The sequence below is a fragment of the Phocoena phocoena genome, chromosome 7, assembly GCF_963924675.1.
Source record: "Phocoena phocoena chromosome 7, mPhoPho1.1, whole genome shotgun sequence".
In the NCBI taxonomy this organism is placed as follows: Eukaryota; Metazoa; Chordata; class Mammalia; order Artiodactyla; family Phocoenidae; genus Phocoena; species Phocoena phocoena.
Genome location: NC_089225.1, coordinates 72,965 through 83,124, shown reverse-complemented (window position 1 = coordinate 83,124; position 10,160 = coordinate 72,965).

The window sequence follows — 10,160 nt, the reverse complement described above, 5'->3', positions numbered from 1 at the left end:
TCAGCATGGGACTTTGTGTGCAGATGGACCACTGCAGAGCTGCCCGGGGTGAGCCGAGGTCACTGACCTGTGTGCGGGCGTCCTCATGGGGGGCATTTGGAGCCAGACACATGGGGGAGAAGGCGATGTCATGGCAGAGACGGAGACGGGGCTGGGAGTGGCCTGGGACCGACTGACCCCAGGACCCGCGGAGGAGCGGGCCCCCAGCACCTTGACCTCGGGCTCCAGGCCTGAGAGGAAGCGTCCCCTCTCCGAACCCCGCGCCCCATCTGGTGTTCTGTGCCGGGGCCACAGGAATCCCACACCCGGCCTTCTTGGCGCGGCGCTGTGCCTGCTGACACCCAGGACCGTCACTGGTCGCCCGCCCTCTGGGCATGACTCCCACTCCTCCTCGGGGAGGGACCCAGGGCCCAGGAACCCCGTCCCACACTTCCCCATCACAGCAAGCTCCCCCGCACCCCTGGCCACCCCTGGGGCATCTCAGGCCCCAGAAAGGAGCCGCAGCAGTGAGGTGACCTCGGGGAGTGGCCACAGGCCACCGCACCCACCCAGAGGCCTGAGTGTGGCCATCTGAGAAGGGACCCACCAGCCCCCTGACCCAGGCGCCCCGTTTCACAGGGCAGGTCCTGTTGCCAAGTCTCTGGAGGGGCGTGTCGAGCAGGGGTGACTGAGGCCTGTGAACATGTGGGTCAGAGAGGTCCTCCCCAGGAGCCCAGGCACAGTGAGCCCGGGGCGTGTGCATCCCTCCCCTCCTGTACCCCATGGAGTGAGGATAAAGCCCCAGTGACCCCCAAGAAGAAACAAGACACCCAGAGGAGTAGACCATCCATAGACAGGGGACTGAGTGTCCACCTCATTTCCCCGGAGAGAACAATGTCTTCACCGGGACTGCAGACAGGCCCATGTGCCCACAGACACCCAGCTTTAGTGAACCAGCCACACAGAAAACCCCCTTCCAGGGGCCCCTGTGTGAGTAGATACAGCCTTCGGGGGAGGGGGCCGGCCCGAGCAAGAATGCACATGCTCCAGTGCCGGACATGCACTGCCTGTCCCCCTGCCCATCCCCCTGGCCCTCTCCTGCACCCTGTGGCCTCACCCCCTCAGGAGCCCTCCTCTCCATTCTTCGAGCACCCGCATTTCCCACCTCCACCCCGTTACTCTCCACTTCAATGTGCCTGTTTCCCCGCCAGGTGAAGTGGACGGCAAACGTCCCACACTGGTGTTTTCAGCAGCATAGACTGAGCTTCCTTTCTCTTGCCGGCTGGGGTCTGGCCGGACACCAGGAGCTTCCATCATTGCGGGGCTAGGCGCCGCCCTGCAGGGAGCAGCCCTGATCCCGCCCTGAGTATAACAGCTGCAGGGAATTCTGGGAGCAAGAAAATAGAAGCCGCGGAGGGGGTCCCCTACCCTGCAGTTGGGGGTCAGAAGTCGGTGGGGAGGATCTTGTGGCCCTGGAATCTGAAGGGCCCACCTACCAGGGGAGGGGTGGGAGACCCTGGGTGGTAGTTAAGCTGAGTCCAAGGCCCTCCTGCGTAGGAGGCTTCCTAGCCCTGGGTATCCTGAAGAGGCCAGCTCCCTCCTCCCGTCCGCCCCCAGGCCTGGTCCCTGCTCTTGAGAGATTCCCTAGGGTGGGGTCCTGGTGCTGGAGGTGCCCCGATGCTGTGGCCTCCTGAGTCTCCAGTGAGGATAATGCGAGTGGGGGAAACCCTGTTAACAGAAAGGGAGCTTCTGCCGGAACAGAGCCTGGGTCTGCTGCCCCCGACCCCAGGTGCACTGGGGCAGGAATGTGAGAGCTAGAATTTGGCTAGAAAGCAACCGTGAGCCCCTGAGGGGCGAGGATTGGCTGACCTGGGCAGCCTGACCCTGCCGGCCAGCTCTCCCCAGGTGTGCCTGCGTTGAGGTCAATATAAACACCGCTCCAGGCAGGAAGAGCCCCTGCAGCTGGGCCTGACGCCATGTTCTCTGCCCCGTCAGCAGTCTCGGGGCTGGGCTGCTGGGAGGGAGTGAGGGGCCACGGCTCTGTTGGTGGCCCGGTGTGAGTGGGGCTCTGCTGGACTTTCTGCAGGAGTTGCTGGGCTGTCACCTTCTAAAGGAGAGGATGTGTCACCCATACCTTCTGCTGGAATTTCTCCCCGGGCAGAGGTGAGGAAGGAAAAATGCAGTGGGAGCCGGGACAGAAGGGGTACCTCAGGCAGGGAAATGGAAATCTTCCAGAAGAGCGCCCGGGACCAGGACCATCCTGGCTGGCCTGCAGGCACCAACTCGGCCTGCGTGCTGTGGCTGGTGTGACTCCAAGCCCTTTCCTCTAGGCTTTCAAGTCCTTGCACACATTCAGGTGTTTTACCTGGGAAGGGTGGGAACAGTTCAGCAGCAGCTGGCCTGCGGCTCAGCTCACGTTTACTCACGGATGCCTCGGCACCGTTCCCCAGCCTTGCCATGAGGACACTCCTTGCGGGGGGGCTGCTGGCTGCATGGGAGACGATTCCCCACCTCTGACCAACTTCAGAATTGTTTACCACTGGAGCAAGTGCCCTGATAGGGTTTTCATCTGTATAAACTAGTGGGATCTTAATTAGCAACGTGAAGGGTGACATCAGAAGTCCTGAATCAGGATGGAAATACTTATCCCGAACAGGTATAGGCGTAAAAACCTGGGGAGGCCGTGTGCAGCCGGCACCCTTAGGGATGGGTTTCCGACTGACCCCTCAACATTATGGTGTCCAGCCACTGCTTTAGTATTTCTGAGGCCGAATGCTGACCCTGAGGGTTCTGTAACCCAGCCTCTGTTGGCCTTTAATGAGACCCGCACTCCAGGGTCCTACAGAGCAGGGTCTGTGTGACCGTTGTGTGGCTTCTGTAACAAATGACCACAAGCTGGGTGGTTCAAAACAAGAGGAATTCATACTCCCCCAGTCCTGGAGACCAGACATCTGAGATCAAGGTGTTGCAGGATAGAAGTCTCTCCAAAGGCTCCAGGATAGGGTTCTTCCTGCCTTTTCCAGCTTTGGGGGGCTCCAGGCATTCCCAGGCTTGCGGCTGCATCCCTCCCGTCTCTGCCTCTGTCTTCGCGTGGCTTCTCCTCTGTGTCTGTGTTTCTCCTCTTTTGTCTCTCATAAGGACTTTCTCAGTTGGATTGAGGACCATCCTAACCCAGGATGACCTCACTTCGAGCTCTTTAACTACATCTAGAAAGACCCTTTTCCCAGATATGGTCCTGTTCACGTGTTCTGAGGGGTGCACATCTTTCGGGGCCAGCATTCAACCCATTGCCTGTGTATAAAATAACCCTCATTTTAGGAGATTGCCAAGGTCCCATATAGACTGGCACAGACAGCAGCCATGTGGGTGGGGTCTGGGCAGAGTGAGGACCCTGGAATCACCTGGAAAGGATGAAGTCCTGGCTGCATTAGGTGAGCTCTAGGCCCTCACCACCTCCACCCGTTTACCTTGGTAACACGAGACACTACACCCCAGCTGGAAGGGGTGGGAAGGCTGGGAGATGCAGGGTAGCTGTGAACAGGAAAAAGGGAAATGGGTTCTGATGGCCAGCTGCACGGCCCTGTTGTGACGGTCACCTGTACAGTAGCGCACAGACACTGGGTCCTGTGAAGCTTCAGTGCTGTGTGGTTCTGGAAATCCTATAGGAGATGGTCCACAGCAGGTGAAGCTAATGCTGTCAGTGGAGCTGGTGAAGCCCAAGATCTGCAGTTCAGACTGAAGGTGCCGATGTACATACAGGACAAAACCATCTCGTGTGATTGGACTTCAGGCACGTTTAACATGAATGCAGCCATGTTAATGCCTAGCATCTTCTATCTTGTGCCTCCCTTCAGGGACCCCCTCCTCAGTTCCTGGGGTTCCTGTAACTCACGTACAGGGGGAGGGAGAGTGGGCTCTGTCCAGTCTGAGCCCTGAGTTACCCTGCATGTGAGTCTGCTCAGGACCGCTGTGACAAATAGCACAGACAGGGCAGCTTGGGTAACAGACCTATCTCCCAGTCCTGGATGCTGTCGGAGATCAAGTTGTGTGCACGCTGGCTTCTCCTGAGGCCTCTGTCCTTGGTGCTTAGACAGCCATCTTCTCCCTAGGTCCTCACATGGTCTCCCCCTGTGCCTATCTGTGTCCTAATCACTTCTTATAGGACATCAACCTTATTGGATTAAGATCCACCCTAGTGACCTCATTTTTACCTTGATCACCTCTTTAAAAATCCCATCTCCAAATACAGCCACATCCTGGGGTCCTGCGGGTTAGGGATTCAGCATGTGAATTTGGGGGGACGTGATTGAGCCTATACCATCCTCCTTAGGAACGAAGTGTGCTTCAGTCCTTCCTTCCCTCAAGTCACACGAGGTGATGTAATGGCTCAAGGAGAGGCCACTCGTGCAGAGTTTGTGTCCCAGCTGGGGACCCCTTCTCTGTTGTCTCTGATCAGGCCGTGGCAGTGCCTGCCCCGTCCTGAGGTGAGCAGTTCTGGGGTTTCCTGCCGTGTCTCCCAGCATGCTGAGGTGCTCATTGTCACGGAACTCAGGAGCCAGCAGCCTAGTGGGGATGCCGGGGACTCTCAGGGCCTTGGCAGATGTCTCTCTCGGCAGATATACTAGCGAAAGTGGGGAAACATTTGGGGGATTACAGGCGGGAGAGAGTCAGTCTCGTTTATGCTTCAGAAAGACCAGGTTGGGGTGGGATGTGAGACGCACCGTGCGGGCAGGGAGCTTTGTCAGGCCTGATGGAGGAACCAGGCACAAGATGGGGCTTGGGCCAGGGCTGTGGGCGTAGAGGGGAATTAGTGTGGGAACTGGCCACAGACTGTTGTCGAAATCTCGGCTTCCCTCTACACCGAGGCCAAACAGAAATACGGAGACAGGGATTTTGGAGGAAGAGAGAGATGGCTTTATTTTTCTGCCAGGCAGAAGGGAAGACACAGCTGGATAGCGCCTCAAGAACTGGGCACACCCGTCTCCTTGAGAATCAGGGAAAATTTTATACGTGGGCCTCTCGCAGTTCGGGGTATAGGGTGAGGGTAAAAGTAGTGAAGGTCTTGCATTCTTCCTTTCCTTTGCATTATTTCAAAACAGTCATATCTGGCATCAGGCTGCGTGGTAATTGGGGTCCAGCAGTCTGGTAATTGCATACGTTTGCCTCTGATTTATCGGCGGTGACCTGGTTTCTGAAATGCAAAAGCTATAGGGGGTGATTTGTTATGAGGGGCGTATAGAATGTAAGTGCTGGACATAATAAGTTTAGGGGGTTGGAGGCAGGGGATGTAACTCACAGAGTCAGGGGTGATGGGTGCTGAATGTAAATTACAAAGTGTCAGGGAGTGAGGTTAGCTTTGTAAAGTACAAATGTAGTTATTACAGATTAGTGACAAAGTAAAACAAGGAGTGATGAACTCTTTCTGGCCAGGTTATTTTTCTTCTCTAGCCTGTTCGCTGTTCCCTTTGTTTTCCGTGTTCTTAGGGGAAGGAAACTTCATTTCTACTTTTGCTGCAACAAGACTGGAGGAGCAGATGACAGTCACAGGGGCACAAGGAGGGTGGGAGCCTGGGAGGCCCCAGTGTTACCAAACAAAACTTGGGTCCCCTTGCCCGAGGGCAGTAAAGCCAGTCTACTGACACCGGGTGTGGTGGAGGAAAGCGCAGCTTTAATTATAAAAGTGCCAATACGAGGAGGCCAGGTGGCTTGTGCTCTAAGACCCCAAGCTCCCTGAAGGGTTTCAGTAAAGCAATATTAAAGGCCAGGTGAAGGAGGGGCGTCGCAGGGTATGTGATCAGCTGGTGCACAATCTCTGGTTGATGGTGAGGTAACAGGCGGTTAACGTTATAAATTCTTAGGCTCCAGAAGCTCCGGGGCTACCTGTTCTTGATCATCAAGTAGTTAATTTCTTCCACTTGGTGGTGGAGGAAGTGTGCATCAGACCCTGTTATCCAGGCACTTCAGAGAGGAGCTACAGCAGAGGCTGTGGGGGAGGGGTCTGTCCTGGGAAGGCCCCGTAGGGCCCTGCTTGGTTACACCTGGTGCCTGGGCTCAGCAACCTGGGAAGTTGGAGCTGCTCCTGAGTGTGTGGAGCTGCAGGCCCAGTCCTCTGAGGGGCCTGTTAGCCCCCAAGGTGAGATGGGGGTGCAGCGGCTGGACAGAGGCGTCTGGCCTGGGAGAGGGGTCAGGGCTGGAAATGACACGGGAATCATCACAGGGAGGGAGAGGAAAGGCCAATGGGGGCAGGTAGGTCACAGCAGACTACGTGCAGGTGACTGCGGTCCTGGTGGAAGCAACTCAGAGCCACAAAGGAGTGGCCATCAGGGTCTCAGCTCCATTCTCCTGTCCCTTTGTAAAACCGCTGTGTCAGAGTTTGAGACACCGCCAGGAGAAGTCTGGGCCCCATGCTGCCATGGCTTCATCAAATGGCCCAGTGGGAACAGAGAGCCACTGCAGGCCCTGCCCATGTCCGCACTGGGAATGAATCCCATCGGGCTCCTGGGCTTACAGAGTTGGGGGAACCTGTGTGTTCAGGACCGGTCTTCCTCCCTCCTCTCACCTGCTGGTCAGAGGCCCAGGAACCCCCAACATGGCTCCACACCCAGGGCCTGGATTCTGGGACAGCTTAGGGGTAAGCAAGACTCTCATCCTCCTTTATCTGCCTGGGGGTGAGAATGTCTTAAATGCTGCAATTGACTGATTATGGAGGGCTGAATGTTTCTAGCAGGTATGGGTGGAAAGGTGGGGTGTGAAATTCCTATGTCTGCAGGGTCTTCCCAGCATGAAGATCTGTGTGTTTCACCCGGCCAGTCAGCATCCTCCCAGGAAGCCCAGATCCAGGATTACGAGGGCAGAGGCTCTCCCCTTGCTTATCTGTAACTTCCCACTTCCTCAGCAAGGCTGTGGCTGGCTCCCTGGCTCCCACCATCTGCCATTTATCTGTGCATTGCTCCTTTCCAGGTTACATGTGCAGAGGTTTCAGAATTGTTAGCTACTACAGCCTGGAAAGAACTTTGTAGAATAAAGCCCACTTTTTATATACGGTCGATTTTGCCTTTAGTCTACAGATTCCATTCATTTCCAAAGGTAACTTAGGTCAGCACCTTTTATCCCATCCCCTACAGTGAGTTGTTTCCATGTATTTCTAATACAGTTAGATTCTGTGACATTATGTATTCCATCCTGCAACACTCCTACATCCTAAATAACTAAATTTGAATAGATGATGATTGGCCCCTTGGGCTGTACACATCTGTGGGCTTAGACAAATGCATAGTGACAGGTATCCACCCTAGAGTATCACATGGACTACTTCAAACCCCCACCCCATGATCTGCTTATCATCTACGTAGCTTTGCCTTTCCCGGAACGTCATCAATGGGGTCATACCGTGTGCAGCCTCCGCAGACCGGAGTCTTTCCCTTAGCGGTGTATACTGGAGATTTATCCATGTCTTTCCATAGGCTGGTGGTGCATTCCTTTCTGCTGAGGAGTATTCCACTGCACGTGTATGGGAGGAAAAACAATTTTCCCTCTACTTTTCTAGGTTCTTGGTTGAGGCCCCCCCTGCCCCTGTAATAAAAGACAGATTACCAGGAGAAAAGCCGAAGTTTAATCACATGTATACCTTGTGAATACAGGGGGGATACCATGGAAAACTGAGTCACTCCTTGAAATGACCAAAACCATCCCCTTAAATACTGTCTTCAGCTAAAAACAGAAGAAAGATGCTGGGGAAGTGGGGAAGGCCAGTTATGGCAGGTTATCATGCAAAGCACAGTAAACAAGGGTATGACTGTTTGCACATTTACGTCAGGACTTCCCCATTGAAAAGAGTTACTTAAGATTTAATTATCCTTCTATTTTTGGTGCAAAGAGGGACATACCCTTATAAATGGAGATTTCTCTGTTGTAAATGCCCTTCATAAAACGGCAATCTCAGTTTTCTGAGATTTTAAAAAAAAATTATTATTTTTGGCTGCATTGGGTCTTTGTTGCTGCGTGCAGGCTTTTCTCTGGTTGTGGCGAGCAGGGACTACTCTTCATTGCGGTGTCCGGGCTTCTCATTGTGGTGGTTTTTCTTGTCGCGGAGCACAGGCTCTAGGCGTGTGGGCTTCAGTAGTTGTGGCACACAGGCTCAGTAGTTGTGGCTCGCGGGCTCTTGAGCGCAGGCTCAGTAGTTGTGGCTCACAGGCTTAGTTGATCTGCGGCATGTGGGATCTTCCTGGACCAGGGCTCGCACCTGTGTCCCCTGAATCGGCAGGCGGACTCTTAACCACTGAGCCACGAGGGAAGCCCTTTTTTTAAAGCAGACCAATAATGCTTATGCCAGACAGACATATTTTGGGGTGGCATATTTTACTTGCCTTGACATGGATGTACCCCAATTTGCTTATGCATTGATGTTTTGAAGGATATCCTGATTTCTTCAAGTTTTTAGCCATTACGGAAGTGCTGCTGTGCATAATTGCATCCTTCTTTGCATTTGGACAGAGATTTTCAAAGCAGTTGCCTAAGTACTGGAAGTTGGATCCCAACGTGAGACTTGTCTAGCTTTGGAAAAAACTGCCAAATTGTCTTACAGAGTGGCTGCACATGCATCCCCCCAGCTATGAGGGAGAGTTCCTTTTGTTCCTCACCCTCTAGCAATTGGTATTGTCATATTTTTGGAGCTTAGCAGTCCTAATAGGTGTGCTGTGATAGTTCATGATTTTAATTTGTAATTCCCTAATGGTATATGATGTTGAGCTTGTTTCTTTTTTTTTTTTTTTTTGCGGTACGCAGTCCTCTCACTGTTGTGGCCTCTCCCATTGCGGAACACAGGCTCTGGACATGCAGGCTCAGCGGCCATGGCTCACGGGCCCAGCCGCTCCGCGGCATGTGGGATATTCCCGAACCGTGGCACAAACCTGTGCCCTCTGCATCGGCAGGTGGACTCTCAACCACTACGCCACCAGAGAAGCCCTTGAGCTTGTTTCTATATGACTTTTACTATCTGTATATCTTTTTTGGCGGGTTGTCTGTTCAGATCATGCTGTTCATGTTCATGCTGAGAGGAGCCCTGTCTCCTCAGGACCTACTGGGGCTTTGGCTTCTGGAAGACACGCGGCTGAGTCCATGCTGATGGCCGGTCTTCGGGACAAGCCGGGGTTGAGTCCATACTAACAGAAGCCAGGTCTCCTCAGGACCCGCTGGGCCTTCAGCTTTGGGACACTGTGGGGTCCAGTTCATGCTGACAGGAGCCTGGTCTCCTCAGGACCTGCCGGGAGGTTATGCCACTGAGGGAGAAGGTGAAGAAAAGTGGGCAAAAGGTTCCTGTGCGTGGCTGACCGCTGAGGGTGTCTGTCTTCCGAGGCCCAGGAGAGGAAGGGTTTGATGTGGAAAACTGGGTTTTTGGCCCCTTTTGTGTGTGGTGTAGACCGAGTGCAGTGTTGTTCTTTGGCATGTGGCGTCTGGTTTTCCCAGCACCGTTTATTGAGGGGACTGTCCCTTCCCTGGTGTATGTTCTTGGCTCCTTTCTTGTGAATTAACTGACCACATACCTGTAGGTTGATTTGTGGGTTCTCTGCTCTGTTCCTCTGGTCTGTGTGCCTGTTTTTGTGCCAATTCCACACTTTTTGGGGACTGTAGCTTCGTATTGTAGTGTGAAATCAGGGAGGGAGACGCCTCCAGCCCGTTCTCCTTCCTCAGGGTCGCTTTGGCTCTTCTGGGTCCTTTGTGGTTCCACACACAACTTAAGATTATTTGTTCTGTTTCTATGGAACATGTCATTGGACTTTTGGTAAGGATTGCATTGAATGTGTACATTAATTTGGCTAGACTGCATATATTTTTTAAAATTAAACAAAAATTTGGGTCACACCATGTAGCATGCCGGATGCGGGATCTTAGTTCCCCAACCAGGGATCGAACCCACGCCCCCTGCAGTGGGAGCGCAGAGTCCCAATCCCTGGACGGCCAGGCAAGTCCCACCTTAGAATGCATATTTTCACAGTATTCTTTTTTTTTTTTTTCTTTTTGCGGTACGCGGTCCTCTCACCATTGTGGCCTCTCCCGTTGTGGAGCACAGGCTCCGGATGCGCCGGCTCAGTGGCCATGGCTCACGGACCCAGCTACTCCGTGGCATGTGGGATCCTCCCGGACCGGGGCTATAACCCATGTCCCCTGCATCGGCAGGCGGA